The sequence below is a fragment of the Lepidothrix coronata genome, unplaced genomic scaffold (assembly GCF_001604755.1).
Source record: "Lepidothrix coronata isolate B3197 unplaced genomic scaffold, Lepidothrix_coronata-1.0 Scaffold77, whole genome shotgun sequence".
Classification (NCBI taxonomy): domain Eukaryota; kingdom Metazoa; phylum Chordata; class Aves; order Passeriformes; family Pipridae; genus Lepidothrix; species Lepidothrix coronata.
The window spans coordinates 1025654-1046582 of NW_016690257.1; the positions used below are offsets into that span (position 1 = coordinate 1025654).

Genomic DNA, 20929 nt, shown 5'->3' on the forward strand with positions numbered 1-20929 from the left:
GGAGGGAGAAGCAGGAGCCAGAATAATCCCTTTTTGTTTTTTTTTTTTTTTTTTTTTTTTTTTCCCTCTGGAGCGTTTTGGTCTCGCCCCTGGACAAAAGCAGGATAGTGTGGTGTGTCATTTCCTCCCCGGCAGCCATTCAGCCTGGCACCGTGTGGGCTCTGCCACCCCCTCCCCTGCCCCGGGCACAGATTGCTCCTTGTTCCAGTTGTCTGTACCACCCTGAGTTTCCTTTCCAAGTTTTCTCACACACTTTTATAGCTGTGCAGAAGAAAGCCGTGCGAAGGAGGAACCAAGTAGGCAGGAGGGGTATCTTTAAAAACCAGGCATGTTTTTCTGCAGAGCCACTGTGATGGAGGACTGAGTGGGCTCTGGGGATGCCCTGCATGAAGAACAGGTTCAGCCCTTGCCTTGTAGCCAAAAGGGCAGCTGGTCATGTGTGCTGTGTGTCTGTGAGCCTTTAAAAGAGAAATCAGCTGTATTTTTAAATCTCAATCCAGGCACAGTGACAGACTGGGAAGATGAGGTCCTGAGTGGAGAGGAGAATCTCGGCTAGAGAGCACTGGTTGCCCTTGCTGGAGGGTGGTGGCCCTGATGCTATTGGTGAAAGCATCAACTACAGTTGCATGTTGTGCATTTTGGGGATAGGGAAGAAATCCACATTTCCTGGTCTGGGCACAAAATGAGCATCAGACTGTCCTGCTTTCTGTTTTTCGTGAGCTGATCAGCAGCTCATTTCACCAAGGACCCATCCCATAGGCAGGACCTTTTGCCCTCCCCAGTTTGCTTAGGTGGCAATCAAACAAATGACCTAGAGGCAAGCAGCAATTCATTACAGCCCTCATTTAGCATGCAATAAAATGCGTCGTAGGCCTTGTCTTTTGATCAATAAGTTGTATATTACACAGAAGTGCACAAGTCAATGTCTTTGCATCACGTGGAGGCTTCTTGATGACTCCTTTCTGCTGGAGTCTCTTGGCCTGGGATGATGGATCAACGCTGGAATGATGGGGAGGGATATTGTTAAACAGTAATTGGTTACTGAATTATTTAGCTGCACAACCCCTGTAGCAGCAACAACACCATCGAACACTTAACTTGCAACTGTCTCAGCTGGGAAACAAATACAGGGCGCTGCAAACTCAATGGAGCCTGAGGCAGAGTAATTCTGTGGAGACTGTGCTTTTAAAAAGGAGGTTTATAGTTATTTTGGACATGGTAGTCTCATGCAGTGGGAAGTGTATGCTAATCACTTATTGGCTGTAGCCTTTTAATTTGTAAGCTGATTTCTGCTGCTTTTATAAGGAAAAAGTAATGTTGGTCCATTGCAGGTTCCCTGAAATTCTGACTGCAGCAGTGTTTGCTGCAGGTGCAGTTGAGTTGTATCCCTTGAATTCCTGGCCTGGGCCCCTGTGGGAGATGGGCTAATTCACAAAGCACCCTGACTTGGCAGGCAGAAAGCCCAAACCAAAATGTGTTACAGCCCCCAGAGCCTTGTTGCAGTGGCTTGCAGCTGATTGAAGAGCACCAGCCCATTCTACGCCTGGTTCCAGACAAAGTCTTGCAGTGGTGATGCTCTCCTTGCACTTACCTGCAGCAGAACCTCACCACACACAATTCTCTCCTCAGTTTTCAGGTTGGCCATTGCTGAAAAGCCTTCTACCTTTGGAGGAGCACCTAAAAAAGCCATTCATCAGATTCTGCAGCAGCAGAAAACCTGCTGTTGGTTTGTATTTACCTGTATGTTGCGGGCAGCAGAGCCAGGCAGAAGGCTTTTTTATTCTGGTACCTCTTAGTACCAACTCCCCCACAAGTGCAGCCCTTCGCTTAGTACCAACTCCCCTTCACAAGTGCAGCCCTGGAGCTGTTCCAGTTCCTCCCCTGCCAGGCAGTTCCTTCTGTCCCTTTGGTGTCTGTGTGTGTAGGAGTATCTAAGAACTACCTGGTGACTCTTCAGGGTTTGCTTAGAATTGGCCTGTGATCCTGTGTAGGTGCCACATGTGTTCTCAATGTGCTGCTTGGGAAGGATGGCAAGACCTGATTCAGTGCTCTTCTCTTTTAACTAAAAGCCCAAAGCTAAATTATTTTGCTCCTGTGGGTGGATGGCAAGTTGGGAGGGCTGGTGGGGGAAGGAGGTGCAGGCTGTTTGCAGGGGTTTGTTCATAAGCTGCTTGTCCCAGCAGTGCCTGCTGTTTGCCATGGGATGGGCTGTTCCCTCATTGCTTTGTTATTTGAGTTGTTTTAGCACTGAGGAATGAGAGGTTCTTCTAATTTAGGGGTGGAGGCTGGCACAGATGCCACATCACACCCCAGAGCAGCAGTGGGTCTCCGTGAGCATCTCCAGGGACCAGCAGCTGAAGCTTTCCCATCCCATCACGTAGGCACGGCCGCTGGTTGATGCCCCTTTTGACTTTTCCAAACACAGTTTGATTACTGCTATTAATTTTATTGACTCGCCCTGGTGCCTGGCGGATCCAGCACTGGAGCAGGGCATGGGGCATAAATACTCTGCTCAAATGTCCCAGACGTCCCTGTCCGGTCCCGCAGCAGGAGGTTCGATGCTCATCAGTCCTGCCCAGCTTTGCTTTTCCTCCCCTTCTCGCAATTCCTTTAACGCCGCGTAACCGACAGCAGGATCCAGCCCTGTGATTCAGACCTTCCCACAGACACATCTCAGGGAAGATTAATCTCCCTAATGGAAGCTGGGCCTGAGACAGCTGTGACTTTCAAACCTTGGTCCCAAATAAACCGGGGAGATCAGGGAGGCCCGTAACTTCCTGAGTAAGTGATGTATAAAGCAAAATAGTTACAATTAACTTCAAAGCATGAAACAGTCCATCTTGCAAGCAAAAAGAAAAAAAAAATTCCTCCCTGGACTGCGGTTGAAAATGGATGGATAGTTGTGTCACATTAACTGTGCCTTTAATATAGAGAAGATATCTTTTTAATTTTGAGTTGTTTTGGGTAACTGATAATGAAGTTCTCCCTTTCATAGGAGCAGCGTGGTTTTGTCACTGGAGCAAGCTGCCTGAAGCTGGCATGTTTGGAAGCACAGTTATTGTTGTGTAAATCAGCGTGAGGTCACTTAAATAAGCACAATCAGGACTTTGTGGGTTTTTGAAGACAGCAGAGTGGAGAGGGGGTGGCAGAGCTGGTGCAGGGGATGAAGGCAGAGCCTTTTACACAGTCCCTGTATCCCTATACACGACCTACCTTGCAGCTGATGGAGTTGAGCATGGATGGATGGATGGAGAACATGGGAAGACCATAGGGAGCTTTAGACTTTGCCCATCTCCCCATCTAGATTTTTTGGGGTGTTGCATGGACCCTGTGCGCGCACCCCAAGCTTGAAGGGTTTGGCTGGTGCTTTCCAAGCACCATCCAGCAGCTCTGGCTTTGCAGCCCCGCTGTCTCCTTCCTGCACGGAAATGCCGGGTGAGTTTCTTCCGAAACAAACTCCACGTTGGCAAGGCAGCCCTGTCTCTGTTTCATGCATCCTTGCTTTCAGCGTGGGGCTGGAGCTTGCATCCCAGGAAAATAATACATGTCCAGGAGGCCAAGACAAACAGTGTCTGCCTGCTTTTTTTATGACCTCTTGTCGTTCCTCCCAGCCATCAACACTATTCTCTTAATAAAGGACTTTTTGATCTCCAGGGGAAACTTTTTTACTTGTCAGGGTTAAAACAAAGGCAGTTGGCAAAGAGAAGGTCTGGAAAGACCAGGGGCTCCTGCTTTCTGCAGCCCTTTTCGTGGCAATGTTTTGATTTAGAGCCTCATTTGGGTTCAGAACTGGGGAAGATGAGTGGAGTGGGTTTTAAACTGATGGGCGGGAAATTTAGATTAGAGATTGGGAAGAAATTCTTGTCTGTGAGGGTGGAGAGGCCCTGGCACAGGTTGCCCAGAGAAGCTGTGGCTGCCCCTGGATCCCTAGAAGTGTCCCAGGCCAGCTTGGATGGGGCTTGGAGCAGCCTGGTCTAGTGGAAGGTGTCCCTGCCCATGGCAGGGGGGTGGAATGAGATGAGCTTTAAGATCTCTTCCAATCCAAAGCATTCTGGGATCCTATAAAAAGGACTGTTAGATTTTAGTGGGAAATGCAGGCAATGCATTTCAATAAAGGTGAGATGCTCCAGCTGGCAGCCATCCCCCCCAGGACTAACCCAGCAGCTTTGTCTCATCCTGGTGACTTCAAGCACAGACCCCCAGGGCCCTGTGAAAACTACCAGGAACATTGGTTTGATGGAAATAATGCAGCCCAATGCTTGGGACAACAGCATCAACTCTGCTTGAAGCTCCTGGTATCATGTGCTGGTGTGGGTTGTCCACTTTGGTTGGTGGACTGAAGAGGAGAGCAGGATGCTCTTCTACCTTCATGGTTTGGAGGAGAAGCTCAGAATCTTGTCCGCCATTCAGACTTAGAGGCAAAGAAGTGATTTGTTTAAGCCATGGGAATATTTTTTTTTTTTTTATTTGGAAACTGCCAGAGGGGTTTTGAACCTCCAGGGCTTGCAGTTCCAAGTGCGACAATTAAAAGTTTGGGGGTATTTAGTGAACTCTGCATAGCTGTTTTTCCTCTTTCATAGTTCCATCATACCTTCTAATTAATTCCCTTTAATTGCTTTTAATTTCCTTTCCTCCTCATTTCTCCTTCCGTATAACTAGTGCTGTCATCCTTTTAGTTTGCCTTTCATGTTGGAGACTCTCTATTTGATTTCGTTTCATCCACGCTGTGTCTTGCAGCTATTTCATTCCTGGAAAGCTCCAGCTCCAGAGATAAAATCTAAGTGGATTCAGAGAACCTGAAAGGATCGCATGCTTCATGGCTTTCTCTTTGGCAACACGGGAGATAAACAGAACGTAATAAAAGATCCGTCCTCCTTGGAAAAGGGCCATTTCCCGTCACCTGTATTTTCGTGGTACCGTCATGCTGTGGATGCTCTTAGTCACCGGTGACAAGATAAAGAGCCTCCTGGTATCTAGTGCTGGCGGGTGTCTGAGGCTGAAACGGCCTCTTGGGATGACACACTGTCTCGCTGTATTTTGATTTACCGCCGCCGTTCCACCTGGCAGCATCCCCCAAATTCCCGCTGCTGGGGCAGCTGGCACGGGGTCTGGCAGCCTGCTGGCAGCCATGATCCCTGCCTGGGCAGAGGGGACACAGGGAGGGGGGCAGTGCACCGGTTTTGACCAGACGAGGTCTAATTATTAAAATCTTGACATTTGTCTCCCGTAGCTTTCGGTTTTAATGTGCACTAAAGGGCACTGTGTGTGTTTTGGTTGAGGTACTCTCCAGCCCAGTCAAAAAATAAAAAAAGCAGAAGCAAGCAAAATCACTGTTGAACACTCAGAAGGGTCCTGAGGGCTTGGGTCTATCCAGATTGGTGACTGTCAGCAGAGCTCCAAGTAGCTTGGCTAATATACAAGATCTGAAGAGCTGACTGAAGGGTGGGGATCATAGATTTAAGTTTTACACACTTTCCTTTCCTGAATGGAATTCCAATTACTTTGTCTAATCTAACCTTTTTTCCTGCTGCTCCTCCATTCATAATGATATTTTAACACTGTCTGCCCTGACATTTTCCACCCAACAGAGCTAAGTGAAGTGGTGGCAGCTTCCTCTCTTCTTGGGATGAAACGAATGTCCATCAGCATCCAATTCCATGTGGAATTGACTCAGTTGTCTACTTTATATTGTAGTGCTGGTAAAGTTCTGGACAAGTTAACACTGGGATCATGAGGAGTGTGGCTGAGGGTCAGCTGGGGACTTTGGTGGTGAGGAGAGTCTTGGTGGGGAGTAGACAGAATGTGGAGAGCAAGGGCTGTGAGTTGGGGATGTGCACCTATGCAGGGTTAGGTTGTGGGGCAGTGTTTCAGAGGCTGATGAAGAAACTTTGGGCTAATCCAGTTGCTGGAAGAAAAGAAACAGCTGAATTTGTGTGGAAATTGGTAGTAGAGCAGGCAGCAGGAGGAACGTGATCCCAGGACTTTGATGTGCCAAGAGCAGTGCTAGAGAAAAATACATATCCTGCCACCAAAAAGACTGACTCATGATACCTCGAAGGTTATTGTGGATTATTATTATTATTATTATTATTCTGCTAGCAGTGTGGATGGTAGTAGGAGCAATTTGTCCTTGGAGAGCCCCCAACCAGTCCTCCTGAGTCAGTAACCTGTTCTGGTGGGTGTCTGTCATGACGAGATGATGGAACAGAGTGGGTGGGCGATGTTCAGGGCTGGTCTGTGAGCTGCAGGGTCTGGCTTTGCAGAGCCTAGCAACCCTTTTAAAGGGTGGTGCAGGACTTCTAATGAGGTCTTAGTGAACTGCTCCTCTTGGATAGGGGAGAAGTCTTACAGCTCTCTGCTCTGTCCAGGTGTGACCAAGCTATGGGGGGGCATCCAGGTTAACCCTGAGGCTGTCCCTGCTGTCTGGGAGCCCAGGACTGAAGTGGCTCTGGGCCAGGCAGTCCCCAAGATGTAGTATTTTGCAATAAACTGATCTGAGCACTTCATGCCTTTGCATTTGAGGGTGAATCATCCTGGCGGGAGCCGAGAGCGAGCAATCTCTGGAGGCAGTGCCGAGGTGGCAGCGGGGCAGGTCTGGTCCAGCCCCAGGCAGGGTGGCAGTTATGGGGGAGCCTCCTTGTCCCCATCCTGTCTGGGCACGTCCTCGTGGCTGAATCTGGGGGCTGAGGGAGAGCATCTGGCTGCTCTTCCTGAGAGCAGCATCTTCTTCTCGGAACTATTGGGGGAATTGGGGAATTATAGAATGGTTTGAGTTGGGAGATCATCTACTCCAATCCCCTGCTGTGAGGAGAGACATCTTCAACTACATCAGGTTGCTCAGAGCCCCATCCAGCCTGACCTTGAATGTTTCCAGGAATGGGGTGTCCATGACTTCTCGGGGTAACCCGTGCCAGTGCCTTACCACCCTCAGCATAAAAAAATACATTCTTCTGTTTAGTCTAAACCTACCCTTTCTAAGTTTAAAACCATCACCCCTTGTTCTTTTGCAATTGGCCCTGCTGAAAAGTTTGTTTTCGTCTTTCTTATAAGTCCCTTTTTGGCGCTGGAAGGGGTCTCAGGTCTCCAAGCTGAACACCCCCAGCTCTCTCAGCCTGGCTCCAGAGCAGAGGGGCTCCAGCCCTCGGAGCATCTCCATGGCCTCCTCTGTTACAGGAGCAGCAGAGCCTTCTCCAGGGTGTGGTGGGGAAATGCATGTCTCCCCTTCGGCATAAAAAGCCACCACAAGAAAGTTTTGGGGAGCCGGCCTTGGGCTCCTGTCTCCACCCCTCCGAGAGCTTGGCAGACCCTTCACCCCCCTCCAAGTGAGAGAGGATGCTTTATTTCCTCGGCAGTCAGCCTCTTGGCTGAGCATCCCTCGGCACTGTGCTCCCGACTCTTCCCGCTCCCATCTTAATAACTGTAAAGATCAGGGTTGCCAAGGTCTTCCCGTTGCTATAGTGAGATTAGATAGGGCAGAGCACTGCATTCCCTCTGCCGAGGGGAGAAATCACTCTCATCCCTTCCCTGGGCTTCACCAGCCAGGTTTTTTTTTTTTTTTTCATCCACTGGCAGCTACTAATTGCACCTGAAAGACACTGCTACGTGTTTTGCTGCAATTAATATTTCATAGCTTTAAAAAAAAAAAAAAATTAAAGAAAAAAAAGGAGAAAAATTAATTATCGAGGCATTTTCTCCTGGAACCAAGTTAAGAGACTCTCCGTCTGGAACGAGTTTACAGCGCTAACTGTGAAGTTAAAATATTTATCTTCATAAACACGTCACTCGAGCCGTGCTATTCCTCGCAGGGTCATTAGCAAGAGGCACGTTAGTCCAATGAGGAGGTGCCTGGGAGACACAGATTTGCCTTTTGCTTCTGGGCGGGGTTAGGAGATGATTTATTAAACGAATTTGAGAGCTGCGAGTCTGGCCAGACCTCTGAGTCAAACTGCTGTAGGAAAAAAATCCCACCAGCAGGAGCTCTTGCAGGCAGAAGATGGGGTGCAGTCATTTTGACACGGTTGATTATTTCCTGGTGTGGAGGTGTCCTCCCCAAAAACTCCCGAGGACGTACAGCAACTGATCCAGGGACCGTCAGATTGCAGGAGGTAGTTTTTGTTTTAATTTTCTTAGGTTTTATTTTAATTCTTTTTTTTTGTTAGATTTAATTTTAATTTTATCAGGTTTTATTTTCGCTTCCTTAGTTTTTATTTTAATTTTCTCGGGGGCTTGGGTAGGTTTGTATAAGAATTCAGGTGAGATCTCCCTGAATATAGGAGTGCAGAGCTTGGGGTATGGCACATGTTCCCACCCCTCCACCTCCTTTTTTGGGTTTAAAATGTTGGGTTTGAGCACATAAAGTTTAACCCCCTATAGCCCAATACCAAACATGCCCTGGAGAATGATGTCTGTGATCTGCTCTGTGTGTGGGGAGGGGATGGAGGGTTTAGGTAGCAGACTGTTTTTTTGGAATCGGGGCTGTATTTTGTGTATGTTGGGTGCTGGTATCCCAGGACATGGAGTGGGGTGAAGGACACAGGTCTTTTGGAGGTGTTGCTGCATGGTGCACTTCCCAAAGCTCCTGTCTTTGCTGGGGAGCCAGAAGTGTTTGTGTCTGCCTGGTCTTGGGACTGAGGAGGAACATGTAAAGGGAGAGCTAGTGGTGGCCCCGTGGCTGGTGACAGTGGCAGTTAAGATTATTCAAGCTGAGGAGCTGTCACTGTGTTTTTCCCCTCTGAAATCCTCTTCCTCTCCTTGGGTCCCCATCAATCATGTATGCAAATGACATGAGGAATGACACATGGTCTGACCAAGATCATTCCAGGGTCTTGCACCCCAGTCAGTGTGTGGGGCTCACCCCTTGCTGCACCTTGGGTAGGTGGGAGGGGGATTGAAGAAGTTGTGTGATAACTGTCAGGTTGCACAGGTTCAGAACAAGAAAGGGAGAAAGTAAGTGATGCTGTTGGTGGCCTGGGAAGGGTCTCATTTCCTGTCCTCTGAGCAGATAGGTGTAGCCTTAGCAAGGCTTGAGATACATTAGTCTTCCTCTCCAAGACCAGACCTCAATTTTGGGGTGAAATTTGTGAAAACAGATCTCCTGAGCAGCGCTTTAAGCTCTCTGTTGGTAGAGATCCTGTTTTCTATAGGAAACCATTTCTTGCAGAGATTTTCCAAGGGGTCCCAGTTTGTGCCTTCTGCCCTCGTCTCTTCCACGTGCTGGCTGCCGACCTTCCCCAGATGTGCTGAGGTTTACAGCCCAAGGTGCTTGTCAGAAGAGCTTTCTCTTACTTTACTGGCAGGATTTTCAGTGGCAAATGTCACTCAATGTTGACTGCCTGGTCTGCTCTGCTTAGGCAACCTCAAATCTTGATGCTCTCCTTGCTCCTCCCGCTGCCCTTGGCTCGTGGTCGGGCTGGGAAGCGCTGGCTGGTGCTCTCCACGTACTCTGTTCACACATTTTTCGTCAGCTCTGTCATGACTTAATCTGATCATCATTCAGCAGTGATGGCTAAATGGCACGGGGTGTGCTCAGCACTAATCACTTGAAGGAGATGTATGCAAAGGTTACATCCTGGTGGTAAATGTCATGCCCTGTGCAGTTCAATCAGGGCTGATATTTATGCGATCACTGGAGATCAGTGGAGACTGCGTGCCAGGTGGAGAGCCCTCGTCCCAGAGAAACACAGATATTTTGGCTGCAGCAGGACCTAACCCCCATTTCTGGGAAGTTGTATTGGCTGCCCTTTTCCAGCAGAAGGTTCCTGCTGCTGGTGCTTGGGTTGCAGCTGCCACAACGAGCATCCTTGGCTCACAGGAACGGGGACCTTTTGAAGGAGCAGCAGCTTCTGCTTCACCAAGTGTGACCTGGTGGCATCGGTGTCCTGGATGGGTGGACCTGGGTTATTTCTGTTCTCAGTCCTGTGTCTTTTTGATATAAAACAGAGGAAGGAGTCCCTGGTAGGTGCTTCCAGTTAAGCTCCTGTGACAGTGGAGTTGAGACTCTGCATGTGGAAGGGACCTGGTAGAGCTTTGGCCCTGGTGTGAAACTTACCCATGGGTGTCCAGGTGAGGAAATCTCTTTCTGGAAAGCCATGGGAGCTGAAGGGTATGATTGCCCTTGGTAGAGTGAGTTTATTATAGTTTTAGGGAGAAGAGGGTTTTGGAATAATATAAAACTTGGTGTAAGTTTTGCTCTCAGGAGTTTCCAGGGATGTCTAAAACCAAAAGTGGAGTAAAGGAAAGATCAGAGTGGGCTGAGGAAGAACACACAGGGGAGAATAAATGGAAAAGTGGAATAAAATCAGCTTCCCTGGGTGTGGGGATAGTGTGTGTGTGGGGGTGTCACAGCGGGGGTGAGGGGTGGATCTGGTGTCTGGGGGTGCCTACTGGAGGTCAAATAGCAGGAAACGAGCTGTGATGATCATGATGAGGCCGATGGTGGACTGGCAATAGGAGTGGGAAAATAAGTAGCAGCAATAGGCTGCAAGGGAGCAACTCCACAGGGTATTCTCAAACTACCACAGAGACCTTGAGGGTGTGGGGCGTGCCATAGTTAGAGTACTGAATGGTGCTTACAGCTGATCAACTACTCAACTGGCTTTTTTCATACTCTGTGATGGAGGGGGGCTGTGTGGGACCAAGATGCTCAGCCCTTGTCCGTGCTGAGGAGCAGCAGACACCCACGAGCATGTAGGTACCAGCCTCAGTGAAACTATCCATGTGTTACTGCTGCATGGGGAACGCGGGGGAAAATCTGGGATACACTGCGGGGGAGCAGGGAGAGAGGGGGAATACTCTCCCAGTTTCCTTTGGGGTGCTGCAGGGCGCTTGGAGCTCGTCTTTGGTGATGGGGGTGTCCCATTCCTTGCCATTGCAGCCCTTGCTGCTGGCTGTGGTGTGTTCATCTCCCGCTTTCCCAGCCATGCCAGGAGACATGAATTATGTATGGCCACTAAAACTCTCACCCTGTTGCTTCTGATTACAGAGAAATTACGGGTTACTGGGCCAGACTGTGCAGCCGGTGACGTCTGTGGGGCTTTGATGCCCCGGGCAGAATTCGGTCAATGATGCGTTGCTAAGTGCAGGTGTTCCAGCAGCAGCCTGACCTCAGCCCTGGAGCTCTTCTTTATCCCAAGCCTGGATTTCACAGGGAACTTGCAAGCCCTGAGACTTGGCTCAAATCGTCTGTATAATTTTTTTTTTTTTTTTGGGCAAGGCATCTGTTTTGGGTGCTGTTTCCCGTGACTCAGAGGGTAAATAGCAGTTGCTGCGCTCACCTGGTTTGCTTGCTAAAAATGAATGTGAAACAGTTCAGGGGCTTGTTTCCTGGTTGTTTCCTTCTATTTCGGGCGAGTTCATCCCTGATTATGGGCTGTCAAACCTCAGAAATTCGTAGCTGTCTGTCCACTCTCTAATTTTTTATTTTATTTTAAATGGAACAGAAAAGGAACATAGACTTCTTTTAGTGTGAAGTCATAAATACTCCTGAGAGGAGGTGGATTTTGCAGGACTCCTGGTGTACAACAGGTGAGGATGCATGCCTAGGTAGTGATGCAAGTGTGAGGAGCAGCCCTGTTTCTTGGCAGTAGACAGTAAGTACTGAGAAGCTTTATCATGAGCACATTAAAACATTTATGTTCAGCTCCACAGATTTCCCTTGGGCCATTTGTTGTGATATGTCATATTGGGAATGTCGTGAAGAGGAGGACTGTCTTTCTCTGCTACATTTAAGACCTACAAAGCTGTAATTACAGTCATTATTTCAAGGCCATTTCCCATTCTGTGGTGCTCAAGTGGGCAGAAGGACAGAGTTGGGCGATGAAGGTGTTGGAGGTGGTGTGGATTTACATCCAGGCAGGACTGTGCTTGGTGTTGGAGGAGATGGGAAGATGCATGTGTGAGTCTGGGGGGAGGTGGTTGCACAATATGTGCCCACAGAATCACAAAAGCACTCACAAGCACACTTGCACACACTTTTTTACTCATGTTGGACCACTGTCCCACAGCACTGACTGTTATGTGTCCCTCTGCCATGTGCTGGAGTTTGCTGAGATCACCTTGGCTTGCAGGGAACTGTAGATAAGACAGAGCACCTCTCCCACTAGGAAAGGCTGAGAGAGTTGGAGTTGTTCAGGCTGGAGAAGAGAAGGCTCCAGGGAGACCTTACAGCCCCTTCTAGTTCCTAAAGGGGCTTTGAGAAAGATGGGGACAGTCCTAGCAGGGCCTGTTGCAATATCACAAGGGGTATGGATTTTAAAATGAAAGATGGTCCATTTAAACTAGATACAAGGAGGAAGGTTTTTACAGTAAGGCTGGTAAAACACTGGCACAGGTTGCCCAGAGAGATGATGGATGCTCTATCCCTGGCAACATTCCAGGCCAGGATAGGTGGGGATATCATTGAAGATGTCCCTGTTCATGGCAGGAGTTTGAATTAGATGATCTTTAAATGTCTTTCCCAACTCAAACCCCTCTGTGATGCCTCCTGGATCCTGGCATCAGTCAGCTCTTATGTGCAGATGGGAATGCTGCTGATCCCTGCAGTTGCTGCATGGCAGGTATCTACAGACAAGTCAGCCTGTGGGGGGAAGTAAGGTGAGGACAGGTAGCAAAAAGCTGATGTTGAGGACTGAAATGCATCCCAGGAGGTGAGGTACCCCTGGGGGCACACCTGGGTTTCTCCCTCCTTTGGCCACTACCTCCCTGTGTGACCACAACAGGTCCCTCCAGGTTTTGTGTTTCCACTGCTGTGTTGGTGGAGCACCTCCTTGGTTTTCCAGGGCAGGGATTGTCTTTGATGTTGCAAGTAAAGCAGTAGTGGCTGGCCTAGCATGATAATATGCCCTCTTGGCAAGGTCCGTGGACCTCTTTGTAGTATGGGTGGGTAATTGTAGTGACACAACTTCAGCCAGTGCCCAAAGCCAGTAGCTGTGGTTCTTCTGATGTTTCCATCCCTGACTTTCCCAAGATGTTAAAGTCTGCAGTGAAATGACCCTGACTCGCATCAACCATCCAGACTTTTAGATCATTGCCTCATAAAACTTGTGCAAAATAAACACAAAGTTCAAAACAAGGGATGGCTTGGATTTTCCTCTGGACCCCAGAGATTGTTATTTTGATCTTTTCAAACTTTATAGAACGCAGTGACAGATTGGCGAATTGGGTGGGATAATCACCTGGAATGAAAGAGGTCGATGAAAGAGTTTTGGGGCAGTGAAAAAGAGATGGGGAACCTTAGACTGCTGGCCATCCAGTTAACCTAACTATAGCCAAGGAGAGTCCATCTTCATGGAGAGGGCTGTTAAGCATTGGAAGGGGCTGCCCAGGGAGGTTTTGGAGTCCCCATCCCTGGAGATGTCCCAGGAACGACTGGACGTGGCACTCAGTGCTCTGGGCTGGGTGACAAGGTGGGGATCAGTCAGAGGGTATCCCTGATGGTCTTGGAGGGCTTTTTCAGCCTTAATGATTATTAATCAGTCAGGAGGTGGGATGATCGTGTATGATGTAGTTGGCGGCAGGTGGGAGTGGCTCCAGAAAGAGAGGACTTGGAATGGGCAGCACAAGGGAGGAGCACACAGCTCAGTCCCATCTGGTGGGAGAAGGCTGGAGCTGAATGTTTGTTGTGGTGCTAATTTCTGCTAATGAGCAAAGGGCAAGGCTTGAGATCCAGCTGCTTGGATGGGTTGGGGTTTTAGAACAGAACAGGGTTGGATTAATGCAAATTTAATCAAATTTGAGAGGGAGAGTGGTTTTATTTTCCCTTTTAAATCCTCTATGGGCTCTTCACAATGAATTTCTGGTGACTTCCATGGTGTGAGTTCTGCTCAGGTTCCATGCACGACCTTGACCAAGCCACTCTAGATGAGATACATTAAACTGATTTTGGTGGTACCTAAATAAGGGCTGGAATCCCTGTGCACCTGGTCCTCAGCTATGAAGCCTGTGAGTTAATCCCATCTGGGGACTACCCAAGCACATAGGCTTAAGTGTGTTTATCTGGTAATTGAATTCCTGTGCTTTTTTTCCCAACTGGGGGATCAGAAATGATGCTTTTCTCCCAAGCTCTGTGAGGTTTATGGGGCACCTGGAAAGATGGGGCTACAGCAGTGTGGAGCTTTCCAGAAAAATAGGAGGGAATTTGCCATCTACTCCTTGTGATAGTGATTTGTAAAGCCAGCTGATGCCTGTGGACTAGTGATCACAGGGGTAGATCTTTCAGGTCTGTCTGATGCTTTGGCTTCTTTGCTCCTTTGTAGGTGGAGGTGGCTGAAATTTTAGGGCCCAAATCCCCAGGAGACCATCTGAGCAAGTTATTTTTGCTGGTTTTTTTTTGCTTTTAGTCAAAAGGCCTCCTCCCTTCCCCTTCAAAGCCTTCCTCTGCTCTTCATTTATTCCTCTGAAATCATCCTGTTTCCTTCTTCCCACCAGGATTCCCTCCCTACCAAGAAAACCCAAGCTGCATATTTTAATGCTTCAGATAGATATAAAATATGATTGAGGGTCTGGGCACCTCCATCTCAAAATGCCTGCCATGCCTGTGAAGGTTTTTCCAAACAGCTACTGCCTGCAAATGCTGACTGGGAGGAGACTGGCTTCTTGGAGAAGGGCTTTTTGCATTAGGTGACTGTGTGCTGGGGTTCAGAGCACCACTGAATGCAGGCTGGGTGATTCCCCTCCAATCAGTGGGTTTTCCAAGCCCTTATTCCCATCTCCACATATCCAATGGACAGTCTGGAGGAGCACAAGCTCTCAGTACCTCTGGTGTAATTCATCCTCACTGGGCAGCATCCCTAATTTTGCTGTCATTTGCGAGGGTGCAGCTCTGATGGCTCTGCTGGGAGCGTTATCCCTGCACGGTAATGGAGGAGTAGTCAGGGTTTTTTTAATCACTTATTCCAGATGTAATTCCCAGGCTGTTCTGAGTCATGTCAAGAGCTGCAAAACAAGGCGTCCAGCCTCCGTCCCTCACGTTGGGCAGCCGATGACATCGGTGGTGCACAGCACTCCTAGCCCTGCCTGCCGTGCCCTGGCTCTGCACACACACAGCCCGGGGAAAAGAGAGGTCCCTCTCTGCTAAAAAAAAGAAGTGCAAGGGGCAAAAATGTGAGCCAAAGGGCGGTTTACCACAGTGACAGCGAGCGTGGCTCTCGAAAGCTGTGCTGCGGGTCTGTGGGAGCGACGTAAAACACACACATACCGTGAGGAAAACCACCTGGCAGCCAGGGGAGATGCTGCATCTCAGGAGGAGGGTGTGGTTTAGGAGGTACCATCTGCTCCCTGCAGTACAGAGTGCTGTTAGGGAGCATGGATGGGTGGCTGTTGGGAGGAGAAAGAAGAGGGATGAAATGGTGCCTCCCATTGTTGCCCAGAGAGGTGGTGCATGCCCCACCCCTGAAAATACTCAAGACCAGCTCTGAACCTGATCTAGTTGAAGATGTCCCTGCCCATGGCAGGGGAATTTGGACTAGATGACCTTTAAAGGTCCCTTCCATCCCAAAAGATTCTATGGTTCTGTGATTCCCAGGGGCTCTGTATTTCCCATAAGGCTGCTTTGGGTGAAGGCCAGAGATATATCTGGCCAGGACTGTGGATGCCCAGATATGCTCGACAGGGAGAAGCATCCTGGCATCCCCTGGGGTGAGATTTCTGGGAAGGAAACATCCCATCTCCCTCAACCCAGAAGGCTGGGGGAGATTGGGTTAGCAACTCATTATTGCTGGTGCACTTGGGGGACAAGGCGGTTTTACCTTGTTTTATTTGGATGTTAAAGATATCCTTTAAAGAAGTGTCAGCCCATAGATTGTCACTTTTATGATTCAAAAATTGTAGCTGCTTGCCTGGGGTGTATTCGAGAACAGCAAGGAAGAGACTGTATTAGATTAATAAGTGAGGGTTTAATCCATTTTCATTATTTGCGTAATAATGTCCTCTAATTAATAGGTAATGGGCAGCCTCTGGATTAATCCATGAGTGGGGTCTGCAGTGATGCCATCAGAAAAGGATTTTATTACTGGGAAGTACAGCTTTGTTTAGTTTTTCTAGTAAATTTAGTAACTGTGAGAGCCAAAGGGTGTCTGTGAGAGTGTGTGCTGTGCCTGGGGTGGTAGGGTCTTTCAGGGACAACACGCAAATTCCCTAAATGCATCAGACCTGGAACGCAACCAGGGTTTTGTTCAAATTCTATTGCTGGTCTACTGCAGGCAGGGGCCAGCCAAGAAACTGTTCCTGTGTTTTAATCTGCCTTAAGTAGGTTGGAAAGTAGCTGCTTGTATCGTGGCCATGGTTTCCCCCTGTTTTGTCCTTAAAAACCTACCATGCTGTCATTTTGGTGTCCCTTCTTCAGCTGGTGGATACCTTCCTGCTGGTCTACAGGCACACGAGTGGTTCCTGTCTCAGAGACATGCCAGGAGGGGGATCTCTCTCTCTATCTCCATCTCTGTTTCTCTCTTCTTTCTTATGCTTTGGTTATGACAGTGTTTGCGATAAGTGGAACAGGATTACTTCAGATACAGATCTTGGCATGAAGCAAAACATCATATTAAATTTTTGGGGTGGAAAGGAGATAGAAGATGGGAGGCCAGCCTCTTCACTGTAGGTAGGTCCTGGCAGCAGGTAGGACTTGAGGCTCAGAGAACTGCAGGATGCAGCATTTGGAGAGCTCACCTTGTGAGATGGAACAGGCAAAGGGATGCAGATGTAGAGGAAAACTGGGAAAGCAATGGGATGTAGATCCAGGATAGCTGTTTCTTGGTTTTCTTCTTCACCAAACTGCCTTAGTGCTGTCACACCTTAATTCAGGTGACTATTTTGCCCCAAGAGATTGAAGGACTCTTCCCTACATCCTGATGTGCACTCAAACACTGGCACAAGGTTGCCCAAAGAAGTTGTGGCTGTCCCATCCCTGGAAGTGACCAAGGCCAGGTTTGATGGGGCTTGGAGCAACCTGGGATAGTGGAAGGTGTCCCTGCCCATGGCTGGGGGTGGAATGAGATGAACCTTAAGGTCCCTTCCAACCCAAACCATTCTGTGATGTTGTTTCCTACGGTGATAATCATGCTGCCTTCAGAGAGATGTTGTGGATGTGGCTTTGGCTCTGTGTTGGGATTTGCACCTGCTTGTACCAGCAGTGAGTTGAGACCTTAGAGCTTATTTAATTTCCTTTCAGTTAATCCACTCCCATCCTCAGATGGGAAAACTTCAGATACCTGCCCAGGGAGTTTTTCCGCTTGTTTTCCACTGAACTCTTGTGAGATACCATGGTCTTTGAGTGATGCTTATAGGCTCTGTCAGAGGAGAAACATTGTTCTGATGGACAGCAGGTATTCTGGAAATAAATTACACAAAACCCCCCAGATTGTGGAAATAAAAAATGTGTATTTTTGTTGCTTCTGTGGCTGCGAACAATCTCGCCTCACCAAAGGCTGCACTTCAAAAGAGAAAACACAATTTGGCTAAAATTGCCTGAATGAGGTCATAAAATTATACTCCATGAATGGTCCCGTTATTCACAAAGCACAGTTGCTTGGATGGAAATTGCTGAGGACCTTTCACTGATACAGTGAGGAAAAGGCAGAGGTTTCACGAGCCTCCTACAGTTTAGCTGCTGAGGGGATTAATACTAATGTAGCAGCCAAATACCCTGTTAGAGCCCATTTATTCTCTACTATACTCCAGGGGCTGTTGCTCCTTGGATGTGATCTTGAGCAGAGCTCATCAGATACTGCTTGCAAGGAAGTACATTTATTTTATACCTCAAACATCAAAACGTGTGTCCAGGAACTCCTTTCCCGAAGCCTGGAGCTCTTCCTTGCCATTGCTCCTTTTTGTGAGTTGCTGCTCATGTGTGGGATGCTTCTGAATGTGGTGTTGGTGGGAGAAAATACCTCATGCAGTGGATACTCCACTTGCCTGCAATGACAGAGAACTCCTACATGAGCGAAATAGTTACCGAAATTATTTGCTGTGCCAATCAACAAGGTCTGGACTCGTTCTTGAAGAAAAGAGTCAAGGAACCTTTAATGCATCTTGCCTGGAAGAGTGCATGTGCATCAAGTCTTGGATGCGCCACCTTAGTGCTTTGGTCCAGCACTCACACACCTGGCAGGCTCAACAGGATTTCCTTCACTGCCTTGATTTCCAGCTGGAGGATTCCTGCTGATGAAAAGCGCAGGTTTTCAGTTTAGGAGTCCAGAGAAAATGAGCAGCCTTAAATTAATGGCTGTATTAATAGCCTTAAATTGTCAGAGGGCAGGGTTAGATGGGATATTCTTGGCCGTGAGGGTGGTGAGGCCCTGACACAGGTTGCCCAGAGAAGCTGTGGCTGCCCTTGGATCCCTGGAAGTGTCCAAGGCCAAGTTGGACAAGGCTTGGAACAACCTGGTCTGGTGTTTCTGCGCATGGCAGGGTGGGTAGAACTAGATGATCTTTAAAGCCCCTTCCAACACAAATCATTCTAGGATTCCCAGGAGCTCTGTATTTCTCATAAGATTGCTTTTTAATTTTTTTTGTAGTTCAGCAGGTGAAGAGCCAACTTCTGTTAATAAGAGATTTTGGCTGAGCTTCAGGCATCGAAAGTTAAAAATCTGCAGAAGGGCATGGATTAAATACAGAAGTGTGGAGAATGGAGGAAAGGCTGAATGCGAAGAGGCTGCTTCTTCTGTCCCTAACCTCAAAAAGGCGAGAGGTAAAGGGATCCAGAGAAAGGACAACAGGGAAGAAAAGCAAAATATAGATCTCCTTTTTTTTTTTTTTTTCCCCTTCTTTTGCTATTGCATTAATTCTCTTTTTTCCGCAGGTGTCTTACAAAAGCAGTGTTTTGTCCTCTTCTGTATTTCGTGCCTCCCGTGTCCATGCCAGGATACCTGCTTTTATATGGTGGACAATGGGAGTGCAGCTGGCACTGAGCTGAAGCCTGAGCTGTTCTGCACCTCATGTGGATTTGAGTTCAAATAAACAGTTTGACTCGCTCAAGGAGTGAATCAGAAGAAGGAACTTGAGCCTCTAGCCTACAAGCACCGTGCTGTGAAAGCAAGGTGTATAAACATATGAGTTATTCTTTAGTGTGCAGTTCAATGTGAGGCTTGTGCTTGGAGGAGAGTCGGCGCTTCAGACCTCCCGTAGCCCTGTTCAGGGTCTTGGTGGAGAGTGCAAGGATATCTTGGGTTAGACTTTACAGAGGGAGAGTGAAGTCTTTTGTAGGTTGGTTATCTGTCTGGTTCTCAGGTTTATCTTTGGTGCTAAGTGCTTCCAGTTTGAGTAAATGGCAATGTTAAGAGGTAAAAACAGGAAAAGCAACCCATCCAGAGCCCCCACAGCAAAATGGGGATAAGGTGTTACTGATGGCAGGGGACTCTATACTCAGATTTCTTGCTGTTGGACAAAGTAGGTACCTTGTTAGCAATGCCTGGGGACAGGTTCTCCTGGCTGGACTGACTCAGAAACACTTTGGTCCATCAGTCACTCAGCAAGGTCACACCAGAGTGGTGACAGATTAAAGCCTCCCTGAACAACCTGACCCAGTAGGTAGCATCCCCATGGTAGTTGGGGGTGGAACTAGATGATCTTTAATCACTGTTCTGTGATTCTATGTGACATCTTCTAGAAGCAGGGTGCAGCTTCCTACAGCCGTGTTGGACAGCCCAAGTTCCTGGTGAGCGCTGCAGCCGGTCTGGGGTCTCTGCTGAGTCCCACCACCAGCCTATGGAAAAGCAAGAATCGGTGTGACTACCCATGTGTCCCCAGAAGTCTTCACCAAGGCTTTTGGTTGATGGATTTACTTATCTGCACAAGTGTTACTCGTATGAAGGGGGGTTGTGAGACGATGCCTTTGGTTCTCATCGCTGTCTGGTTTTGTCTTGCCTCCAAAGCCTTGCAAATCATTCATGGCATGACATGGTCATCTGTGTATGGGAGGTGAGATATACTCAGAAATTGTTTTTATTATGTGTTAGCACTAGCAGATAAATAACGTTCCCTCTGAGTTGTGCACGGGGAGACAGTTTTCTCCCGTGCCTTCAAATCAGGTGGTTAATAAAAGCCATTAATCCCCATGAATGACAGCAGAATATTAGAAGTGAAACACATGTTAAAATAATTTGAGAGGCTGTTTTCAGGTCATAGGCTAACCCATTCTCTTCATATATAATATTTTCATGAGGTGTAAATACTTCCAGGCTTGAGATGTTGGCTGGAGATCAAGCTTTGGGAATGTACAGAGGTGGATCATTCATCTGAGGGTATCAGCATCACAGTCTGGACCAAAACTAAACTGAACTTCCAATGTAAGTTAATTAAAGTAGATTTAGATTGGATATTAGGAAGAAATTTTATACTGTGAGGGTGGGAAAGCCCTGGCACAGGTTGCCCAGAGAAGCTGTGGCTGCCCCATCCCTGAAAGTGTTGAAGGCCAGGTTGGACGGGGCTTAGAGCAACCTGGGCTAGTGGAAGGTGTCCCTGCCCATGGCAGGGGGTTTGGAACTTGGATGGTCTTAAAGATCCCTCCCAGCCCAAACCATTCTGTGATTCTGTGAATTCAAAAGTTGAATTTGGGAAAGCCTGAACTGTGCATAAGCTTAAATTGAATTTGGCAAGTGGACATGTTGAAAATCCCCAGGGAGAGTTAATTTATTTTTAATGTCCAGGCATTTCATGTGAGATGACAAAATGAAATGTGTCATTTTGGAAATGCCAAAATATTTTGACATCTTCTCAATGAAGCTTTTTAATTTTTTGTTTGGAAAATACAGTTAACAGTTAGAAGGAGAAAAGGTTAAACAAGACTTGGTAGTGAACTAGTACATTTTGTTTTGATTCAAACAAAACATGTAGGGGTAGCAAACTTTTTCTTTTTCCATCTTGCTGAACCCCTTTCCCTTCCCCCCCAAAATCTGTTTCTCATTGACTCAAGCTATTTTTCTCTCACTTTTAGCACAAG

At 47.8% G+C, this 20929-nt stretch overlaps 1 long non-coding RNA gene across 1 annotated transcript; it reads left to right on the plus strand.

The window, feature by feature from the left end:
* The first annotated feature begins 11493 nt into the window (after nucleotides 1–11493).
* LOC108499646 lies at nucleotides 11494–18974 on the plus strand. The gene is made up of 3 exons (XR_001875612.1): nucleotides 11494–11588; nucleotides 18507–18679; nucleotides 18791–18974. It is a non-coding gene; the product is annotated as an uncharacterized LOC108499646 (long non-coding RNA).
* Nucleotides 18975–20929: the final 1955 nt, after the last annotated feature.